At 36.1% G+C, this 24,735-nt stretch overlaps 1 long non-coding RNA gene across 1 annotated transcript in view; it reads left to right on the top strand.

Annotated features, from left to right (window-relative positions):
• LOC108540056 (uncharacterized) overlaps positions 1-24,735 on the top strand; it is a 159,176-nt gene that overhangs the window by 55,831 nt on the left and 78,610 nt on the right. Inside the window, exon 3 of the long non-coding RNA XR_001888571.1 lies at positions 22,749-22,829. This is a non-coding gene — a long non-coding RNA (uncharacterized LOC108540056). The remainder of the gene's footprint in view (positions 1-22,748; positions 22,830-24,735) is intronic.

Below are 24,735 nucleotides of genomic sequence, written 5' to 3'. Positions count from 1 at the left end.
TCACTTATCATTATGGAAAACTACAACCCAAGATGCATTCATACAGAGAGTATTTAGGAAATACATCTGTTTTGAGTCTCTTGAAACTGTTAGATATTGCTAGTGTGGCTTCTTAGATTTGTTTGCTAAATTAACCAGGTATAGTAATGAGAACAATAGACTGAGTGAAAAGTGTGTGGCAATTAATTTCCAGACATCTGGGAATCATCCACTAGTTTGCAAGCATCCTGAGGGAAGAAACACTGCCTTATTCAAAGGTATGTACTTCCAGGGCAGGTATGGTGCTGAAGATTATTTGCTGAATTGAAATCTATTGAAGAAAATTGCTATGTATCTCACTGGGTTTGTCTCTACGTAAAATGAAAACACTATTCTCAATGGCCAGAAACGTATTATCTCATTGCCCTGCTGACCAATCTGACTTCTAATCTCCTAAAGCCAGACCTTGAGTTTAAATGATTATGAAAATAATTATAAGTGGCTATTCATTTACTTCCTTAGATAACACCAAACATAATTATGTGTGGGAAATTTAATACACACAATTGCATCCTTGAGTTTTCAGTTTTACATTCCCGCTAATTTTATTCTAGTTGTCATGCCCGTGCTCTTTCCTCAATGTTTTAGAGAAAACGTCATGAAATCACAACAAAGAGAACTTTTTTTTCCTTAGAGGAAAATTGTTCTCATGCCCAAAGGTCCCAAGCCCAATGCAGATATAAATCATTTCAGGCTTCGAGAGCACAGACTTACTTTGATTTACTGATTTTTTTCTCCTCGATTCCCTTATAACCTTTCAGTGAGATTATACAAGTTATTTTTCATTATATGCCATACTCAGGGAAAAGTCCTCTGTTTATGCAACAATCTTTATAAGACAAAATTATTTCCTCTCATTGCTTCACAAACTCACAAAAAGTAGCCTGATTTCAGAAGCCCAAACATTAAATTTCTCAGGCTCAGGTGTAAATTGGAATTAGAAAAGGTGTGAAGCAATATAACTAAATTTTTATACTAACAAAAGAAATTAAAAAGAAAAGAAAGCTCAACTTCTCCATATTAACAAACTCATAACCATTCAAGTTGAATTCGACTTTGGGTTAATTGCACTTTTGAATGCACGCTTGATTATGAGAGATGCAAATTAGACATTTGTATTGTTCTGACTTTTGTACCTGGGGAGTATTCTGTTTGTCTGAAAGAAGTTTCTGTTTGATATTAAGTTTTTTGGAACTGTTCTAAAGCATCAGAATTTTTAGATTTGTGTGTCTACTGTTCAACATGCAGGCAGGAAACAGCATGAAATGATTGCTTAATACTCTAATGTCTTTAAATTACAGTCTTTATAAAGCTGCTTCATTGAACTGGTAGATGTTTTTCATCATTTTATTAGACAAATTGGCTCACATTGAAAATGTATAGTATATTAAGTCCACAGAGCTAAAATAGTCAACTAGAGTTTGTGCAATGATTATGAATATCCCAGTATCTAATTTAAAGTGTTATCATTATAAATAAATAATTGAAATACCCAAACAACTCATGTTTATTATTCAAATTATTATTTTTCTGTGCACTTGCCACATTATTTATTCATTTAATAACCAGAGCTTCTAGGCCCATGCATGTTTTTATGAACCATCATAAAATGTTGCTTTGTGATATACAGAGCCAAAAATGTATATCAAGGTTACTGTTTCTCAACAGCTAGTAGATCTTAATTACTAGTTGTGTGAAACAATGTCTTAGATATGCAAGTTTTTATTTTCAGAATTGCCTCATATGTATTCAGTGATTCAGACTTCTAGCCAAGTGTTCTTATAGAAAGATGTAAATTAGTTTGTACGAGCATTACGGTAGAAGAATCTGATCTATATTTGCAGAACTTCTCAGTGACGAATAAAGCCTTGATGTAAGGAGCCTGTGCTATGGTAGTTTGTGTTTATTAGACACAAATTATTCCATTGAATATACATTTATTTGTATTCATTGAATATGGACTAATTATCTACTAATAGTCAAGCACTGTTAGTTGTGGCCACATACGTAATCACATTCAAATCTCACAACTGTGTGAGAAAGATGCTACTATTCCCAAATATAAACAAAGCAATTTATAGTGAAAAGGAGAATCTTCTTGGAGTCCAAAACACGTAGTTTTAACTAGTATTATCACTTACACCTTATACTGTATAATTTTGGAATTGGTAGTTATTGTCACCGAGCTGATGTATGTGAGGTTGACCATATCACCTCACATATGGGAGATTCCGTGTAAAGAGATGAGAATGTTAATCTTTAGGGTGTTTTAGATATAATTTTAGACAAAGTAGCCTAACAAATGCGGAACACTTTGGAGAATTTGTAGTATGTAGGAGAGTATCGATAAATGTTTGTTTCCTCCCATACTTCTCCCCATCCGTGGCAACCATTCAAAACAAGATGATGACTTGCCCACAATCATACATCACGTGAGTGGCAAATCCACAAGTACAACTTTTCATTCTAAGTTCAGAGCTTTGTTCAGTGGAATCAACTGCCTGCCTACTGTGGGATCATTGGTTTTTTATTTCAACATTTTAGATTTAAATATTCTGTATCCTGTCCATCCTTTTTGAATGGTGGCAGTGCCAAAGAATTGATCATTTTAACATAAATACTATTTTAGGAAATAGAAGAAATTTTTCTCTACCTATCTGTGATAGTTAATTGTATGTGTTGACTGGACTGAGCCACAGGATACCTAGATGTTTGGTTAAACATTATTTCTGATGTGTGCGTGAGAGTGATTTTGGATAATTGGAACCTGTAGACTGAGTAAAGCAGATTTTACTTTCCAATGTGAGTGGAAGTCCTTAAATCTGATAGATGCCTGAGTAGAACAAAAGGTGAGGTAAGAGAGAATTTCCTTTCTCTACCTGACTGCTCTTGAGTTGAGACATTGCTCTTTTCCTGAATTCAAACTAGAACTCATACCACCGACCCTCCTTGCTCTCAGGTCTTCAGACTCATACTGGAGCTATACCACAAGCCATCCTGGCTCTCCAGCTGGCACATAGAAAATTATAGTACTATACAGATTTCATAATTCCATGAGCCAATTCTATATATATATATGTATAAACAATCTATTGACTGGTTTTAGGGAAATAGTGTTGGAATAAAATAATTCCACTCAATTCTCTAAACGTTTTTGAAATAATGATATTTATTAGACATGACTTCATATACGGCACCATGTTCTGCACTATTGTTACAACAATGCCCTAAAGTCAATGAGATTCCTAATATCATAGAGTTTACATTTTCACTGAAAAGATAGTTTGTAATCAAATAATAACATACACTAAAATAATAATGCAAAGTAGCATAGGATAAGTTCCACAAGTAGAAATATAATGAGACATGAATATAAATATATTGGGGACCTGACCTGGTCTGAGAATCCAGAGAGAATTCTCTGGAAAAGACTTCTGCAGTGAGTTGTGTAAAGTAAGTAAGAATTAAGTAGACAAATTAGTTGGGTAGCAGGGGTTAAATGAAGCATAGGTTAAGCAGATACGAAGACCTAGAGGCATGGTAAAATGTAGTTTGTTGGGGAAAAATAAAAAAGAAAACTAAAAGAAGGCTAACAGACTTGGATACTCAGGGAGCTGATGTGGGAAGATCACTTGAACCCAGGAGTTCAAGTCTGCAACGAGCCATGGTTTGGTATTATCAGAAACATTTTTTGTTTAAAGTAAGGCCAAGGGCTAACAGGGTTTCTAAGTTTTTTTAACTTACAGAGACATATTTTATGGCAAAATTTAAAGATCCAATTTAATAAAATTACTTTACTGAGTTCCAAAATCAGCCAGCCAAGGCATTTAAATGGGAGATATCAACTATTAGATATAAGCCTTGTTAGTCAAATCAACACAATTCAATAATTTTGCAATTTCATTTTTATCATCAATTATATCTTAATTTCTGGATGAGGTGATTAGCTAGCAAGGAATGTTGGTTAGAAGAAAGATAATGAGGGTGACTGAGAGACAAAATGGTCTCCTGAATTACATTATCAAAATATTAGAGAGTTCAAAAGGAAAATGAGAACACTTAACTCTTTTTCCCTGTTAGGCAATATGGCACTTTATGGACTTAAAACTATTTCAGAGGACTGTCAGTTTAAAGTTGAAACTTGCTGGTAGATTCTGAAAATACCTCTTGTGTCATCTCAAAATAATACTTCAGAAAATTCTCCAAAGAAACCCAACAAAATCTAGACCATAACATTATGTACTAAAATTGAGAGCTGGCTATTCCTAAATTTGAGATGGTTGTCTGCACATTGTAATGACAAGGCAGATTGAGCAAAAATAAAATTATCAACAGCAAGGATCTTCTCTCTACATTATCAGATAATTCAGTAATCAACCAAAATTAGGAGAGAAATAAAGGGACTTTGGTGAGACTAGTGGTTACTGGTTTCCTAAGAAATGTGTAGTGCACATGATGAATAAGACATTTTTGGGTGACGTGGATATAGAAAACATGCCAAATCTTTATTTTTTTCTGTTCTCTATTAGTTTGTACTCTACACATTCAGAGGATCAGTTAGAGAGCGGGGCAAAGGTTTTCTTTCCAGCCCCCAAAGGCAAGCAGATGAAAGGAGAATTTGCATCTTGTACCTATTGGAAAAAAAATATTAATCTGGATATATATTTCCTTATTCAACAAGACTGAATAAAAGAACAAAACCTAACAAATAAAACTTGAAAAACAAGAGAAAAAGAAATTGATAGTCAGGTGACTACGCTTTTGTAGTGGACATGCTGAAAACCACAGAATTTTGTAGGAATATGTTTGTCACTTTTAAGAAAAGACAAGAAGACAACTTCTTGAAATTATCATACAATGTTACAAAATATGATGACACAGAAGAAAAGGCAACATGATAGTTATATTGGGAAAAGGAGAATTAATGATGCCTGAGCCACCTTTTTTTACCTTCTACCAAAATATCCATGCAACACAGGGGAACAAATGCACAGCTCTACTAATTTGGGGAGTTAAGAATATCATGTTACTAGAATCAGTTTCTAGTAACCAAATTGTTAAGACACAATAGGGGCCCAGAAAGAAAAATGGTTAAGAGTTTGTACTTGAACCTAGATAATTAAAGTTCTAATTTGGAGGATTTGCTTCGAAGTAGCCCAATTTGCAGAATTTGCCTTCCAGGACAAGCTCATTTTATATATATATATACACACACACATACATACATACACACATATCCCTATTGCTTTCTGACATGTGAAAGTAGAGGCAGGGTATAAGGCTGAGACAGGGGTTACCCAATAATGGTGCACATTGGTGGTTTTGAGCAGTGAGTAAAAAACAAAAAATATTTCAATGGACTCCCATTGTTCCTCGTGCACAGTCAATAGAATATACAAAGGCAAGAGAAGATCTTTTCTTGATCCAGGAAAGCTACATTTTAGAGATGAAAACTAGATACTTAGAAATTGGATGAGGTTTTGTGCATATGGAGGCAGAGGAAAATTATACTGGAGAACTTCAGTAACCTGAGAGAAAGCCAGGCCTCTCCACCCATTCTGCTTAAGGACCTCCATAGAATAGGCACCCACTTAATTAAGGATCCATAACAAGATATGGGAGGCAGGGTAGCATTAAACTTAGGAGAAATTTCTGCAGTCTAAAGGAAGAAAGCCTTTAAAGTCACAAAAGGCACAGTTTTGATGAAAATTTTCTATACAAATAGGAATGAATTGTGGAAAGAAAATTATTACCATACAGCATACAACATAAAAATAGTATTTTAATTCTGTCATATTAGTGTGTACTGGAAACTCCTGGAGCATAAATGCTTTGACTTTATCTAAAACATACACTGAAATACATTAAGTATAAGTTACCTCTAAATGATTTACCTTCAGTGGAAGCCCATATTAAAGCAATTCACAGGAAAACCATCTTATTAAGATTCTGCCACAGGAAATTGAACTTATGGAATGTTAAAATTCATATAATGATATTCATTCAACACATATATATTGGTTTTTTTACTCTAGGTCAGACAGTGGTAGACACTGGCGAATTAACTATAAATGGGATATAGCACCTATGAGAGGCAATGTGACATTTTTCTAAAACCTAGAAGGCAGAAGCCTGCCTTCACATTCTGACTCTGCTACCTTCTCTGCCATTGTGACCACGGAAAAATTATTTAACTTCTTTGTACCTTAATTCCTCATTTGTAAAATAGTGATAATGTTTTTTATATTTTGTGTATTCATTTGTACTTTATATATTCATTTATATATCTATATTGGTGTATATCTGCATATCTATGTAGACATGTACATAGTGTATATCTACATATCTATGTATCTACATGGTGTATATCTACATATCTATGTATCTACATATATGTAGATACATAATTGCACATGATTATACTTACTTATCCATACATATGATTATATCATCACCTGGAACATAGGAAATATATTAATTATTAATTATTCATATGTATATATGTGTGTTGTGAATATATACATGTGTATGTATCTATACACAGGTATCTATATACACACACATATATAGATACACACATATAGGTATCTACAGACACACAAATATAGATATCTGTATATAGATACACACATATGTATATGTATATGTGTATGTGTACGTATATGAGAGAGACAGCTAAGAATTGTATTCAGCATGTTTTAAATGCCCTGGAAATATATAAGAATAATCATCTTCCTTAAATATCTTATAATTTAGGAGGTGAATATGGTGTTTATATTTTTAAATATAAGATTATGAATTGTAATGGGTAGAAACTGTTGTGGGATATCAGAATGTGTCATTATTATTGGGGAAGTATGAGATGATTTCATAGACATTGAAAGGTTTTGGTGTGGTGCTGGTTCTTTTGATTTTTCCAAATGAAAAAGAGGAACATTAGTAATTAAAGAATGGGTTGTGGAATATTCAGGGAATTGTTATAAGCTCAGTAAGACTCATAAGACATTCGGGAGAAAAGTAACTGACTTGAATCTATGGTGGATATTAGTGACATAGTAGAAATGTTATATTTCCTTGAAGTTGTTTGAAGTTTCTTACTGTACTCTGCAAAATTATTAGAGGACTTAATCAGTCTAATATCTGTTCTCAGTAGTTTATCATACTGTTGAATTGATTTGACATCAATGTTCTTACCAGGAAAAAAAAATCTCCGTCAACTTTCAAAGATGGGCTTCACATTTCTTCTTACTCTTAAAACTGCTATTATAAGTTTGCTAAGTTAAATTCTCTCACTTTGCTAAGTCAAATTTATTTCATGATTTGTTGAATGGTCCATGTAAGATGTTATTAAATAAGGGCTTTTAAACAGCAAGTGTTTAATACCTTTAACTTATTCAACATATATTCAATAAATGAATATTATGTTGTTTTAAATATTGAAAATATAAATACAGATAAAATATGTTCTCTAGCATTGAGGAAACCATTGTTTTAGAGACCATGCTTGTAGGTGATCTCTAAGGATCTTTCTGGATATGAACTTTGATAGTTCCACACAATTTTTAGTGTGATAAGAGGATTTTATCAGACAAGTATCAGTATTCAGTGATGGAATATATTATCAAATAGATTTGATACCAGTTTTTTTTACCTGGAAACAAATCCATGCTAAGCTGTTAAATATGTTTAACATTTCCCCTTGCGATTAAAACTTTTTGACTCACCAAACTTTTGAGTTTGACTCAAACTATTGATTTCATAGTCTTCCTGTTCTTCTTTTTTTTTTTTCTTGAGACAGAATCTCACTCTGCCACCCAGGCTGGAGTGCAGTGGTATGATCCTGGCTCATTGCAACCTCTGCCTTTGAGATTCAAGCAATTCTCCTGCCTCAGCCTCCCAAGTAGCTGGAATTACAGGTATGCGCCACCATGCCCAGCTAAAATTTTTGCATTTTTACTAGAGAAGGGGTTTCATAATCTTGGCAAGGCTGGTTTTGAACTCCTGACCTCAAGTGATCCATCCACACTGGCCTCCCAAAATGCTGGGATTACAGGTGTGAGCCATTATACCCCGGCCCTAATTTAGCTGTCTTCTTTGCATAGTTTCTGCTTTATCTGAGCACAGAAGAATATAAAAACATGACTGAATGATAAATGGGGAATTTGTGACTCTCAAGGAAGAAGTAGCTCAATGACAGATACCTAGAATGCAAAGAACTGGAATGGGACAAATTCTAAATTGGAAATTCTAATTTCCACTAGAAGATCTTTTGCCTGTCATCTTCTTTGGTACCATTCGTAAGTGTGAACTTTGGCAATTTCTTTTCTGTATTTAAATATATTTTTAAAATAATAGTAAATGTTTAAATTAAATAAAGAACATAATTTTTCTTCCTGACCACTTCTTGTTCTCAGAGCCAAATCTCAGTAGTGAAGTATCCACTTATATCATTGTTTAAAGTTAGTGCCAGATCTTCCAGGTTTCAGAGCGATTCTAGGAATCCATTGTGACTCTCTCTTTTGAGAAATCACTGGGCAGTAAGACATGTCCACTTCCGCTGCCATCAGACAGGAGCACAGACATCATGATGAATGTGAGGTGCTAAAGGAGTGTGCTCAGATTACACAGAGATATGAATTGAGGGGTATTTTAGAATTTACTAGTCTTCATTCATTTTCCAATCTGAAAAGCACTGTTTGAATCCATATTTTTTCTTATCTTCATCTATTCTACTTCTCTTGCTCTTATTCTTTCTTTAATTCATCAGACATTTGTAAATTCCTGCCAAATAGCAGAACTATGTTGGATAGGAGGGAGGGTGATGATAACTATATTAATGATAATGTACTGGGTGGGCACAGGCATAAGAATCAATTTCTCTGTAACTATGTGATAAATTCAATAACAGAGTGGCTTTCACCTTTTTACCTTGCAAGTCTGTCAGTTTCCCCCAACAGCATGTATCCTAGGATTCTCTTTGAGACATGACTATTACATCATCTGCTGAATGCATACTTTGAGTCGTCTGTACTTTGTCTAATTACCGTTATGATTCTTCTTCACTTGTGCTAATAATGTACAGGGTGATTTCTGTGACCGTCAAGTAAGGAAGCTGAAGTTTTGAAATGGGATAGTGTTCCATTCCTCCTGAAGTTTGATGTCCTAGTTCATGTTTTTACTGTTCTCTGATGAGCAAGGCCATCCAGCGCTAATGGATTATAATACATTAAGTAAACACATGGTTAAAATGTGAGGTGGAGTAGAGGATAAAGGGCATGAAGAATCAGGATAACTTTATTGTTAGTTCTGTGGGCGTCCTTGGGCAGATAGGAAAATCTTTCTGGGTCTGTCTTCATCTGTAAAGTGTGGGTAGCCAGTGCTTTTCCTCTCTTTCCCATGGGCATATATTGAGAAAAGCTTCTGAAAGCATGACTCCACATTGCATTCCCTGCATCTAACACAGACATTGTTACTGCATATGTGTTTTAAAACTATGTTAAATAAATGAGTAATATATACTTTGAAAAGCAAAAAATGCTGTATAGTATACATATAATGGATTATTAGTACTTTATTTACCTAGAGTTTGTGCACTTAGGGATGTTTGGAATAGCTGTAAAAATGGCTTCTCATACTTTCAAGTTGGTAAAATGGATATTAAATCAGTTCAAGGGTAAGAATGACATTATGCAATGAGGACTGAAGCTCTGGGATCTGATATTCATGCATGGAGGTTCCCACAATAGCCAGGGGCATGGCACCTTCATGTATCAAAATAATGGAACGATGTTGACAATAATGAAGATGAATCGCATGATTGTAGGCATTGATAGACTTGTATTTTCAACCGTGAAAGTGTAGGTGATCCTAAGTATTGGCCAACGCAGCTTCAAAACCGCTCAATAATTATACATCCAACTATATAGGAAATAAATGTGTATACTTATTCTTCTAAAAATGTTTTCCAAATGGATTGTGGACATCACTATCACCTGGTGCATTATTAATAATTAAATGAGCAGGATAAACTTTGATGTTCACATTTTGTTTTTGTTGTGCTTTTGTGGGCTCTGTGGAAACTAAATCTTTTCTCATGAGTGTCTTGAAATACCTAAGTGATTTTCATCACCCAATACTTGAAGCTTAGAATAACTATCTTATCAACGCCTAGCTGTCTAAACAGTGATTTGATATTAGATTCTCCTGTGTAAAAATACCTGGTGGACCAACATAACTTATCTAGGGAGAATACAAATGTCCTTAGCATAGCTTAAAACATTCGTCTCATGTTGACTTCAGCTTGACTGTTCAGGTATGTTATCTCAGTTAACCTTTGCCCCATACCTAGGAGTGAATGGCTATTCAAACTACTGGCAGAAGGAAGAGTTCCTACCATTGATAGAGAGACTTTGCTGGGATCAGAGTAAGAAGACGAGCATTAGCAAAAAGTGTGGGCTAGTGGAATAGCTTGATATCTGGGGATTCCAAATGTAAAAACAAAATGTGTGACCTTCTAATTCTGGAAAGATGGAAGAGATGTACTTTGCCCTATTCCTCCCACTAATTATAAACATTCACCCTACAGCTTATATTTAAAACAAATGTGAAAAGATTCTGAAAGCTGAAAGGAAGAAGACAAAGACTAGGGATTTCAGGACTTAAGGAATGACATGGTGGTGAGTTTCCTGATTTTATTTTTGCTCAATAAATTCCAGAAATGGAAATGAAGATGCAGGTAATCTGGAAATGTCAATACATAGACAAAATACTATCTAAAAAAAAAAATCTACCCTTTCCAGTAAAAAGACCAGGAAAGAGGCAGCCAAGGAAGACAGAAAACATTCAGTAATAACTGTCCCACTGCAGCCAAATAACTCATATGCACACAAACCCATGCACACACTCTGTGACTCCACCCCCAACCCCACCAACAAAGGTAGAGTGAAGAGCCTAGACTTCCATCCTTTCCAGGTTGAAAGAAGATGCTCTAACCTTTCTGCAGAGAAATTTGAGAAAGTTTCAGAGTTTTCCCCATTGCCCAGCAGTAATAGCCTAGACTTTGACTCCCACCTGGCAGTAATGGTGCAACCCATTCTCCCCATTGAGGTGGTATCAGAGGAGATTGAGTAAAGAGTCAGGATATTCCCCACTGTCCATTGATAATCATACCACATCCATATGTGTTTCAGGTCATCTGAACAGAGGATATCACTAGCAGTATACTCAAAAAAAATCATAGTGGCACCAAAATTTCCAAACTTGACAAAATATATACACCCACAGATTTAAGAAACTGAATAAACTCTAGACAGCATAACCCCACCCCCACCAAGAACCACACAAAGATACATCATACCCAAACTTGTGAAAACTAAGGGCAAACCAAATGAAAATATTGAAGGCAGCAAACAACTTGCATTTGGGGGAACAATTCAAATGACAATAGATTTCTCACTGGAAACTGTGAAGGCCAAAAGAAAGTAGCACATCAATTTTCAGGGGGAAAACTGTCAACCTACAATGCTTTCAAAAGAAAGCAGGGGGTGGCTATATCAATATCAGATAAAGTAGACTTGAGAAGAAACAGAGGAAAATTATATAATGATAAATGATTAGTGTCTCAAGAAGATATAACAATCCTAAATGTTCATACACCAGGTGACAGAGTTACAACATATTTAAAAAAAAAAAAAAAAAAAAAACTGACATAACTTAAAGGAGAAATAAACAAATTAACTATTGTAATGAGAGACTTCGACACTTCTATCTTTATAATTAATAAAACAACTAGATAGAAAATTAGCAAGGATACAGAATAAGTCAACTACAACATCAATCAATAGGCTCTAATTGCCATTCGTAGAACACTCCACCCAACAACAAAACAGACATGTTTTTAAACTTTTCTTGGAAGGTATTTTAGAGTAGACCACATTTATTACATAAAACCCCATCCAACAAATTTAAAAGAACTGAAATGACATGCAATGTTACTAATATTTGACACACAGTGAAATCAAACTAGAAACTAATAATAGAAAGATAGGAACATCTCTAAATCCTTGGAAAGTAAACAACACACTTCAAATAATCCATGGACCCTTGGAAACTAACAACACACTTCAAAATAATCCATGGGTAAAGGAAGAAGTCCCGAGGGAAACTGTAAAAAACAAGAGCAATGAACTGAATGAAAATAAAAATGCAGTACATAAAAACTTGAGGATCACAACTAAAACTGTCTTGAAAGGGAAGTTTATTATACCAAATGCATACATTAGAAAAGAGGAAGCCTCGAAACAAACTCTAGGCTCTCACCTGAAGGTCCCAGCACAACAGAAGCAAAATAAACTCAAAGCAGCAGAAGGAAAAAAAAATAATGAAGATAAAAGCAAAAATATCTGAAACTGAAAATGGGAAAACAGTAGAGAAAATCAATGAATTGATGTTCTGTTTTATGAAAGAAACATAAGTAAAATTGAAAAAACTGTTGCCTAACAGACAAGAAAAGAGAGAGAATACACAGCGTATCAGTTTCACGAGTGAAAGAGAGAGTATCACTATAAACCCTGTAACAAATAAAGGATAATAAGAAAAAAACAGGAACCACTCTGCATACATTATTGCATTTGTTTTCTCCTTAAGCTGCAACTGCGAGTTGTCTTACTCTCTATTTCAGGGCCTGATGGGATAGTCATCAACATTTTTATTCTTGCTCTATTTCTAAGGATGTCTTGATTCCCTTCCCAACCCCTACCCCCAATAAATGAACCTAATCAGAAAACCATTTATCTCTCTTAATCAAGAAAGTCTGTTCCTCTATTTCTTCAATGCCCTCTTGGTCTTAAGCAGAAAATCGAAAATCCAGATTTCCAGAATCTAAAATCAAAATCCAGAAAATGAGACAATTCGGAAAGTACTTTTCTTACCGTCCAAGTTCACCATGTTCTGTAGCCCTACAAACACCCTCAATCAAGCGCTTCGGAAAGCATGAGATTGCACTGTCAGGAATGTCAGTCACGGCTTACTTCACTCCCTGGTTCACTCCTCCTCATCTTCTGATGGGCTCATCACTTTGTAGTATTCATTAAATTATTGTCCATCTCCTGTACTGTGAGACTCTTGATGATAAAAACTTTAAGTTTTTTATTTTGCATATCAACACCTCAGCATATTGCATTTTATGTTGGTTCACAAAGGAAAACACTTCCAGGAATTACTCAAGGAACTTCTCAGAAATACAGATTATCAGGCTTGATCATGAGATTCTGATTCCATACAACTTGGAAGAGGCACAGAAATCTGCATTTCCATAAAGTCTTCATGAGATCTTAGTGCAGATATCCCAAATTTAAGAAGAATTAGTCTAAAATAATGAAAAGTTATATAAAGAATGAAAATAGAAAATTAGCTGTATTCATCTTATTATTCATTATAAATCCTTGTCCTAAATCTAAAAATAATTCCAGCAAAACAACTGTTTAAAGTTCCCTCCCAAAACATAAATGATGTAAAACATCAAGACTATGTGTTAGCTGTAAAGGAAATAACAAGTCAGAATGTTGGTTGGTTGGTTAGTTTAATAGTGACGCTTCTTTGAACACTTATCTTTCAAGTTGATAGCTTCCTAACACTTAATTGTTAACTAAACTCTTAACATCTCCACTGCTTCTTACCATCTTCACAATAACATCTAGAACTAGAAAGGCGAGGAATAATTTTCTTTCAGATACATGTGAAGAAAATAAAGCTTAAAAGGTCAAGAGACTTACCCATTAAAGCAAATTAATCCCATCAGCTTATTACAATAGTTATTTGTGATTTTAATATGGGAAAATCAACCTTTTCAGGTGCATACATGTATATCCATAGCTACAATCAACATAAATGTATGTTTAACTCTGTTGTTTTGTATTAGTTTTCATGTTATTGCAGACTTTATAATTTTTATTTGTCTTTTATTTATATATTTTTATTAGTTGATACTCATCCATCCTGTTGAGGAAACATGATTTATTCATCCATTTACCTGCTATTGATCATTAGTTCATATCCACATTTTAAACTGTATTTTAAAAATATTCTTATAATGAACATATCTGTGCCCAAGTACCTATAACTGTGTGTGTGTGTGTGTGCATGTGTGTGTGTTGTAGGCATTTGAGATTTGAAAGCAGATAGCCTGACTAGAACATGAGAAACTATTTTTCTAATTTTAATTGTAAGATTTCAGCCAGACAGAGTAAAGACGCTAGTTTTTAATCTTTCACCACAAACCAGAAAATTCATCATTTGAATGAAATATTAAAATCCTCAGCAAATCTTCCAGTTTTCTTCTGCAGCATATAGTAGAGATCTATCAAATTTAAAGTCCCAGCCTTTCTCAGAAAAATATGTTCATATAAACTCTCCATTAATGAAGAGGTCTTATATGCATACAAGTATGTTTAGAATATCTACGGGACTATATCTATTACACAATATTTTTGCTAAACCTTAGACAAAAAAAATCAAATTTCCAAATTCAAGATATAGGTAGTATGGAAAAAGCAAAAGTTATATAATAATTTGGGAATGAAAGGAAATATTTATACATAGATTTTTGACTGAGACTGTTACGTCTCGACCACAAAATAGATCTTTGGGCTTTTAAAAGCCAAAGATTATATAGGAAACACGATAGATATCTAGTTTCTAAAACTATTAATATTCATAATTATAATTTGCATTTTGGAAACTGGGACTCTAAAAAATGCTAATAGTGAGACTCAAAACACTGAGACGCAGATAAAATTGGCAATGCACGCAAATCAATCACACAATGCCAGGCTCATTGTTGAAGTTTGCTATTGTACCTGCAGTAAAAGTTAGATGTTAAAATTGCCGAGATAATACCGAAAATATGAGTCAGCAAGCAGAGTTCCCTAATAACACACTTTACAAAAAATGTTTAAAAATAACGTGAAAAGATGAGGTTTTGCTCTGTTTTATTTTGTTGTGACATAACTTCCTTATCTAGAAATAAACTAACGTTGAGATGGGTTTAATAGTTAAGATATACACATAGAGTTGGAGGGTCTGTGAAACAGATTTGATCTCAAAATTCTTTAATGAGCATGGTTTCTAAATTGAGGTAAGAAAAGATCAAGAGCCCAAACAGTAAGCACCATTGAAATAGAGAGATCATAATTAGTAATTTCAAGGAGAATACAATCAGGAAGAACTGGATTTCCAAAGCTGGCCATTAGTAAGCAATTTGAATTGAAATAACCCTAACACTGGAATTAACTATGTACTACATACAACTTAATTTTGAAAACAAACTTGCCTAAACACATGATAGAACAATGACAGCAGGCAGGCCTTGAGAGACTGAAATGTTGTGAAAAAGTAAATACATGGGTAAGCTCTACACTCACCCCATCCTTTCCATGAGGTTTCGTGCCAGTTTACTGCAAAGTGCAATGAAACTCAAGGAGAAAGCTCAGTCTTGTTACTGAGGAAACAGAGAATAGAATTCCAAAATGCCAAATAAACTGGGTATAGTTGCAACATCTCTGATAGAAGAGAACTGGAAAGAAGTGAGGCAAAAATTCTGTGTATAGTATCTTCTTGAGGAACTGGCCAATTCCAAACCTGCTCCAGCATGAGACAAGACCAGGTAACCCAGAATAAACCAGCATCTGGAAGACCAAAGAACTTAACAGAAATGTTAGCATTCAGTTGTCGATGAGAAGAGGAAGGTTGGCATTAAAGCCCTGCAAATGTAACAAGAACATGGTGACTACAACTTAAGAATAGAGAGAAAATGGAAACAGACCAGCCTGAACAAAGCCAAAACAAACCCACAGCAGCAGCAAGAGAATCAACTGGTTCTCTCTGCCAGCCAGGAAAAAATAAAAATAAAAAAGTCTTTTTTGAAGTGTGTAGTATTGTTCATGGCGTCTACAGTTTTTAATTCAAAATATCTAGCATCCAATAAAATCTATGGAACTAAGATTGTCAGAATACAATGAAGACATTAACTGCTGCATATGACTGTTGGATATGACAGTATCATCACATTACACCAGAGAAAGCCTGTGTATTTGGAATTGGGACACTACATATATTTTTTTCAAGACTGATTTTGTGACCTTGAAAAATTGCGTAACTTCTTTCTTAAGAAAATTAAATAAATTATAAAATATTTTAGAAATGAGCATCACAATCCCTACTTGTCCTTTCTGATAGGCTGCTGTGGAATCAAAAGTTTAAATTGCATGTTCATGTCAATTATAGAACAGAATTTCTACAGTTCCATTATCTCCTTTTTTTTCTTTAGTTCTTCTAAAAAAATGGGATACATGTGCAGAACACGAAGGTTTGTTACATAGGTATACATGTGCCATCCTGGTTTGCTGCACCTATTGACCCATACTCTTAAGTTCCCTGTCCTCAACCCCTACCCCGCAACAGACCCTGGTGTGTGTTGTTCCCCTCTCTGTGTTCTTGTTTTCAATGTTCAACTCCCACTTATGAGTGAGAACATTTGGTGTTTGGTTTTCTATTTCTGTGTTACTTTGCTGAGGATGATGGCTTCCAGCTTCATCCATGTCCCTGCAAAGGACATGATCTCATTCCTATTAATGGCTGCATAGTATTCCATGGTGTATATGTACCACATTTTCTTTATCCAGTCTATCATTGATGGGCATTTGGGTTGGTTCCATTTCTTTGCTATTGTAAATAGTGCTGCAATAAATATACGTGTGCATGTATCTTTACAGTAGAATGATTTATATTCCTTTGGATATACACCCACTAATGGGTCAGATGGTATTTCTGGTTCTAGATCCTTAAGGAATTGACATACTGTCTTCTACAATGGTTGAACTAATTTACATTCCCACCAACAGTGTAAAAGCATACCTATTTCTCCACACCCTCGCCAGCATGTACTGCTTCCTGACTTTGTAATAATTGCTATTTTGACTGGCGTGAGATGGTATCTCATTGTAGTTTTGATTTGCATTTTTCTGATGATCAGTGATGTTGAGCTTTTTTCCATATGTTTGTTGGCTGTGTAAATGTCTTCTTTTGAGAAGTGTCTGTTTATATCCTTTGCCCACTTTTTGATGGGTTTTTTTTTTCTTGTAAATATGTTTAAGTTCCTTCGAAATGCTGGCTATTAGACCTTTGTCAGATGGGTAGATTGCAAAATTTTTCTCCCATTCTGTAGGTTGCCTGTTCACTCTGATGATAGTCTCTTTTGCTATGCAGAAGCTCTTTAGTTTAATTAGTTTCCTTTTGTCAATTTTGGCTTTTGTTGCAATTGCTTTTGGTGTTTTTGTCATGAAGTCTTTGCCCATGCCTATGTATTGCCTAGGTTTTCTTCTTGGGTTTTTATGGTCTTGAGTTTTACATTCAAGTCTTTAATCCACCTTGGTTAATTTTTGTATAAGGTGTAACAAAGGGGTCCAGTTTCAGTTTTTTGCATTTGGCCAGCCAGTTTTCCCAGCACCATTTACTGAATAGGAGATCCTTTCCCCATTGTTTGTTTTTGTCAGGTTTGTTGAAGATCAGATGGTTGTAGATGTGTGGTGCTATTTCTGAGGTCTCTGTTCTGTCTGCTCCATTGGTCTATGTGTCTGTTTTGGTACCAGTACCATGCTGATTTGGTTACTATATCCTTGTAGTATAGTTTGAAGTCAGGTAGCATGATGGCTCCAGCTTTGTTCTTTTTTGCTTAGGATTGTATTGGCTAACAGAGTCTTGATTCCACATGAAATTTAAAATAGTTTTTTTAAAATTCTGTGAAGAATGCCAAAGGTAGTTTGATCGGAATAGCATTGAATCTATAAATTACTTTGGGCAGTATATCCATTTTCATGATATTGATTCTTCCTATCCATGAAGATGGAATGTTTTTCCATTTGTTTGTATCATCTCTTATTTCCTTGCGCAGTGGTTTGAAGTTCTCCTTGAAGAGGTCCTTCACATCCCTTCTTAGCTGTATTCCTAGGTATTTTATTCTTTTTGTAGTAATTGTGAATGGGAATTCATTCATGATTTGGCTCTCTGATTGCCTAATGTTGGTGTAAAGTAATGCTTGTGAATTTTGCATATTGATTTTGTATCCTGAGACTTTGTTGAAGTTGCTTATCCATTCAAGAAGTTTTTGGGCTGAGATGATGGGGTTTTCTAAATATAAAATCATGTCATCTGCAAACAGAGACAACTTGACTTCCTCTCTTCCTATTTGAATACCCTTTATTTCTTTCTCTTGCCTGATGGTCCTGGCCAGAATTTCCAATACTGTGTTGAATAGGAGTAGTGAGAGAGGGCATCCTCATCTTGTACCAGTTTTCAAAGGGTTCCAGTTTTTGCCCATTCAATATAATATTGGCTGTGGGTTTGTCATGAATAGCTCTTATTATTTTGAGATATGTTCCGTCAGTACCTAGTTTATTGAGAGTTTTTAATATGAAGGATGTTGAATTTTATCCAAGGCCTTTTCTGCATCTATTGAGATAATCATGTGGTTTTTGTCTTTGGTTCTGTTTATGTGGTGGATTACGTTTATTGATATGCGTATGTTGAACCAGCCTTGCATCGCAGGAATCATGGTGGATAAGTTTTTTGATATGCTGCTGGATTTGGTTTGGCAGTATTTTATTGAGGATTTTTGCATCAGTGTTCATCAGGGATATTGGTCTGAAGTTTTCTTTTTTTGTTGTGTCTCTCCCAGGATTTGGTATCAGAGTGGTGCCATAATTCTCATTCATAACTCATTCATAAAATGAGTTAGGGAGAAGTCCCTCTCTTTCAATTGTTTGGAATAGTTTCAAAAGGAATGGTAACAGCTCCTCTTTGTATTTCTGGTAGAATTCAGCTGTGAATCCATCTGGCCTTGGGCTTGTTTTGGTTGGTAGACTATTAATTACTGCCTCAATTTCAGAGCTTGTTATTGGTCTATTCAGGGATTCAACTTTTTTTCTCTTTTAGTCTTGGTAGGGTGTATGCATCCAGGAATTTATACATTTCTTCTAGGTTTTCTGGTTTATTTGCATAGAGGTGTTTATTGTGTTCTCTGATGGTAGTTTGTATTTCTGTGGGGTCACTGGTGATATCCCCTGTATCATTATTTATTGTGTCTATTTGATTCTTCTCTCTGTATTAGCCTAGGTAACAGTTTATCTATTTTGTTATTTTTTTCAGGAAAATAGCTTCTGGATTCTCTGATTTTTTTGGAGGATTTCTCGTGTCTCTATTTCCTTCATTTTTTCTCTCTTCTTAGTTATTTCTTGTCTCCTGGTAGCTTTTGGATTACTTTGCTCTTGCCTCTCTAGCTCTTTTAATTGTCATGTTAGGATGTCAATTTGAGATTGTTCTAGCTTTCTGATGTGGGCATTTAGTGCTATAAATTTCCCTCTTAACACTGCCTTAGCTGTGTCCCAGATATTCTGCTACATTGTCTCTTTGTTCTCACTGCTTTCAAATAACTTCTCAATTTCTGCATTAACTTCATTCTTTACCCAGGAGTCATTCAGGGGCAGGTTGTTCAATTTCCATGAAATTATGTGGTTTTGAGCGAGTTTCTTAACTCTGAGCTCTAATTTGATTGCATTGTGGTCTAAGAGACTGTTTGTTATGATTTCGGTTCTTTTGCTTTTGCTAAAGAGTGTTTTACTTCCAATTGTGTGGTCAATTTTAGAATATGTGCCATGTGGCACTGAGAAGAATGTATATTTTGTTGATTTGGGGTAGAGAGTTCTGTAGACATCTACTAGGTCCACTTGATGCAGAGCTGAGTTCAAGTACTGAATATCCTTGTTAATTTTCTGTCTCATTGATCTGTCTAATACTGACAATGGGGTGTTAAACTCTCCTACTATTATTGTGTGGGAATCTAAGTCTCTTTGTAGGTTTCTAAGAACTTGTTTTATGAATCTGGGTCCACCTTTATTGGATATATAGTCAGAATAGTTAGCTCTTCTTGTTAAATTGTTCCCTTTACCATTACATTGTGTAGTGTCCTTCTTTGTTTTTTGTTTATTTGTTTTTTTATCTTTGTTTAAAGTATATTTTGTCAGAGACTCAGATTGCAACCCCTGTTGTTTTTGTTGTTGTTGTTGCTTTTTGCTTTCCATTTGCTTGGTAAATTTTCCTCCATCCCTTTAGTTTGAGCCTGTGTGTGTCTTTGTATGTAAGATGGGTCTCCTGAATACAGCACACCAGTGGTTCTTGACTCTACTCAGTTTGCCAATCTGTGACTTTTAATTGGGACATTTAGTCCATTTACATTTAAGGTTAGTATTGTTATGTGTGAATTTGATCCTGTCATCATGATGCTACTTGGTTATTTTGCACACTAGTTGATGCAGTTTCTTCATAGTATCATTGGTCCATACATGTTGGTGTGTTTTTGCATTGGCTGGTACCAGGTTTTCCTTTTCATATTTAGTGCTTCTTTCAGGAGCTCTTGCAGGGCAGGCCTGGTGGTAAGGAAACCCCTCAGCATTTGTTATCTTGAAAAAATTTTGTTTCTCCTTCGCTTATGAAGCTTAGTTTGGCTGGATAGGAAATTCTAAGTTAAAAATTCTTTTCATTAAGAATGTTGAATATTGGCCCCCCATCTTTTCTGGCTTGCAGAGTTTCTGCTGAGAGGTCAGCTGTTAAGTCTGATAGGCTTCCTTTTTAAGTGACCTGGGCTTTCTCTCCAGCTCCCCTTAACAGTTTTTTCTTCATTGTGACCTTGGAGAATCTGATGATTATGTGTCTTGGGGTTGATCTTCTCATGGAGTATCTTAATGGTGTTTTCTGTATTTCCTGAATTTGCATGTTGGTGTATTTGCTGGGTTGGGGAAGTTCTCCGGGATAATATCCTAAAGTGTGTTTTCCAGCTTGTTTCCATTCTCACCATCTCCTTCTGGTATTCCCATCAATTGTAGGTTCGGTCTTTTTATGAAGTCCCATATTTCTTGGAGGCTTTGTTCATTCCTTTTCATTCTTTTTTCTCTATTCTTGTCTGCATGTCTTATTTCAGTAAGGTAGTCTTCAAACTCTGATACCCTTTCTTGTGCTTGGTCGATTTGGCTGTTGATACTTGTGTATGCCTCACGAAGTTCTTGTGCTATGTTATTCAGCTCTAACAGGTCGTTTATCTTCCCCTCTGAACTAGTTATTCTAATTTGCAATCCCTCTAACCTTTTATCAAGGTTCTTAGCTTATTTGCATTGGGTTAGAATATGCTCCCTTAGCTCAGGGTTGTTTTATATTATCCATCTTCTGAAGCCTACTGCTGCCAATTTGTCCATCTGATCCTCCATCCAGTTGTGTGGCCTAGATGGAGAGACGTTGCAATCATTTGAAGGAGAAGAGGCACTCTGGCCTTTTGGGTTTTCAACATTTTTTGTTTATTCTTTCTCATCTTCATGAGTTCATCTAGTTTTGGTCTTTGAGGCTGCTGACACTTGGATGGGGTTTTTGTGGGGGCCTTTTATGTTGTTGGTGATGTTCTTGTCACTTTCTGCTTGTTTGTTTGTTTCTTTCAATAGTAAGCTCCCTCTTCCATAGGGCCACTGCAGTTTGCTGGGGGTTCATTTCAGGCCCTATTCATCTGATTTGCTTCCGTGCCTGGAGATGTCACTCAAGGAGGCTAGAAAACACAAAAATGGGTGCCTGCTCCTTCTTCTGGAACCTCTGTCCTCAAGAGGCACCAACCTGATGCCAGTAGGATCGCTTCTGCATAGGGTGTCTGACAACCCCTGTTGGAGGGTCTTACCCAGTTGGGTTGCACAGGGAGCAGGACCCATTTAAGAAAGCACTTTGTTCCTTGGTGGAGATAGTGTGCTTCACTGAGGGGAAACCCACTTGTCTGGGCTGCCTGGATTCCTCAGAACAGGAGGAGAGGGTAAGTCGTTTGGCCTACAGAGACTGCGGCCACCCCTCTCTCTAGGGTCTCAGGCCCAGGGAGATCCGAATTCTGTCCCTGAGTCTCTGGCTAGAGTTACTGGAGATCCTGCAGGGAAGCCCCACCCAGTGAGGAAGGATGGGTCAAGTTTAGGCCTGAAAAGGCATTCTGGTAGCAGTCTGCCACAGCCAGTGTGTTGGGCTGTGGGGAGAAGTCTTGGAACTAAGCTGTCCAGCCTCCCTGCCTCCAGCAAAAGAGAAAAAAAAAAAGCCTGGAGCTATAGAATTTAGTGCCACCCTTCCCCCGCCCAGGGAGCTTAGTGTGTTGGCAGTTGCCAGTAGTAATGCTAGCTGCTGCCCCTTCCCCCAAGGAGCTCAAACTGCTTAGCCATCAGGCAGCCACAGCTGGTGCTTGTTGTCTCTCCCCGCAGGAATTCAGCAGGCTTAAGCAGATTGTAGCTGAGAGGCTATAAGAATCTGTATGTTCCAGGGTTGGGACGCTAGGCCCCAGTGGCTTGGGTTCAGGAGAAGAATCTTCCAATCCATGGGTTGCATAGTTCCGTGGAAAAAGCACAGTGTCCACGGCTGGGTAGCACGCTCACTCACTGCCTTCCCAGCTGGAGGGAGGAGGTTTCCCTTCCCCGTGTGACTGTCAGGTAGGCTGTGGCAGCACCCTGTTCTTCCTTCTCTCCGGGAGTCAGGCCAGCCTTCTGGTCAATTTTGATGAGAGAACCTGGATATCTTGGTTGCCGGTGAAGGATTCACATGCTTACTACATTTCTTTTTTGTGTTTTTTGTTTTGTTTATTTTTCCAGTTGGAGCCTCAGAATGCGGCTGCTTCTCGTCAGTCATCTTGGCCCTGCCCCCCACTTATCTTCTTTTTATGGAGGCTGAAGGTAGGATCCCACTGGGGAAAAGGTGCTTCATGTCTATGTTGCTAGCTCAAGACAAAGCCCACTTCAGAACTTATGCCCAAATTAATACTTCTTTTTCACATATTCCATAAGAATGAATGATTGTGGTTGATTGTGGTGGTATCCTCGTTATCTGAATGTAATCAGATTGATGTTTTCAAAATACTTTATTCAACTCAACTCAAGGGGTAAACCAGTTTCTGGATGGTTAAATGTATACAGATAAAGAATCATGCCCATTTCATCTATTGAACAAATATTTGAGTACTATCTTGGAACAGGCATTGTTCTAAGTGCTCAGGATACATCATTGAGAAAAACACAGTAATTCCTGCCCTCATGGTGCTTGCATTCTAACAAAGGAAAACAGCAGGTATAGACATAAACACAAAAATAAGAAAGCTATATATTAGGACATGATAAACGTTGTATGGTAAAATAGATAATGCAGGATTTGGTCATGACGTAAGTGAAGGTAGAGATTGTCAGCCATTTTTAATAGGCTTTTTAAATATTACTTCATGAAGAAGGTGACATTGTAATTTGGGGCAATACTTGAAGGAGGTAAAATGTTTGAAAAATGATGAGGATACCTAGTGGACAGGAGTAATCCATGCAGTGTTTCTGAAGAGCAGCCAAAGTGTTAGTGGCTGGGGCAAAGTGAGTGTGAGATTAAGACTAGAAGATGAGACCAGAGGGTAACAAAGGGGCCAAATTACGTAAGGTCTGATAGAATTTGGCTTTTATTGTGAGTGAAATGAGAAGCTGTTGTAAGATTCTGAACAAAGGAACAACATGATTTTATTTAAACATTTAAATAATCATCCAGTTTTCTATATTGAGAAAAGATTCAGGGATAGGATGGGACAAGAATAGAAGCAGAGGAGGCTGGAGGTTGGCTAGTTGCGCAGACCCACGCAGCTTATCCTGGTGCTTGGAACTATGATGGTGACAATGAGAGTGGGGTAAATTTTTTGGTTCTAGTTACTTTTTGAAGCCAGAGTCAATAAGATTTCCTACTGAGTAGTCTGTGGAACATGAGAGTAGAATGGTGAATCAAGAAGGAATCCAATTTTACTGGCCTTAGTATCTAAAGGGAACTTCCAACAGCTGCGTTGAGAAACACCACAGGTAAAGCAACTTTGAAGAGGAAAATCAGAAGTTGTCTTTGGGGCATATTATAATTTAAAAAAATATTAAATAATTGGATGGAACACTCAACCCATTTGTCATTCATTTCAACATAAAAAGATGGAATACATTGATTGTTCTCATTTTAGCTTTCCTAAGCATTCCCCCAAGCAATACAGGAAGTGAACTTAATAGAATCAGTGATATTTATTGCTTTTTTAACATAAATCTTCACATGCTCTATTTGAAATGAGTAGTGTGGTCCCTTGCAATTACTTTTTTATTCCAACCTGTTCAAATATTTGAGTGGAAAATGGTCTTATCGGGTCATCATGGAGCCTTTGCTATTGCTGAGCTAATAATACGTTTTTTGAAAACTCCATTTAAATGGTGCAGATGAAAATCTATGCCTCCTCTCTATGTCACTCCCAAACACATTGGAAGATGAACCACAGGGGAAGCCCATATGTTAGAAAGGCATGCTTCATTTAGCTATTGCAACACACTGGCTGAAGGGTGCTATAGATGGAGTTGCTTAGAAAAGATTACATCTCTTGGCTTCTGGCAAAGGAAAAAAAGCATTAAAAAAGGCTGTACTGAGGGCTAAGAGCTTTATTGAAATTCTACAGGAGGCTTACCGAAATGGTGAGCTTCTGACTTGTTATCAGGTACCAGCATTTGGGCATCTTGACACTCTATAATTGAAATTCATTGCTTGACCTTTAGTCTATAAAAATGGTATGCTGTCATTAGCACT

This window comes from Rhinopithecus bieti, unplaced genomic scaffold (genome assembly GCF_001698545.2).
Source record: "Rhinopithecus bieti isolate Rb0 unplaced genomic scaffold, ASM169854v2 scaffold_18285, whole genome shotgun sequence".
NCBI lineage: Eukaryota > Metazoa > Chordata > Mammalia > Primates > Cercopithecidae > Rhinopithecus > Rhinopithecus bieti.
The sequence above is the reverse complement of the archived record's forward strand: the minus strand, read 5'-3'. Positions and strand labels throughout refer to the sequence as shown.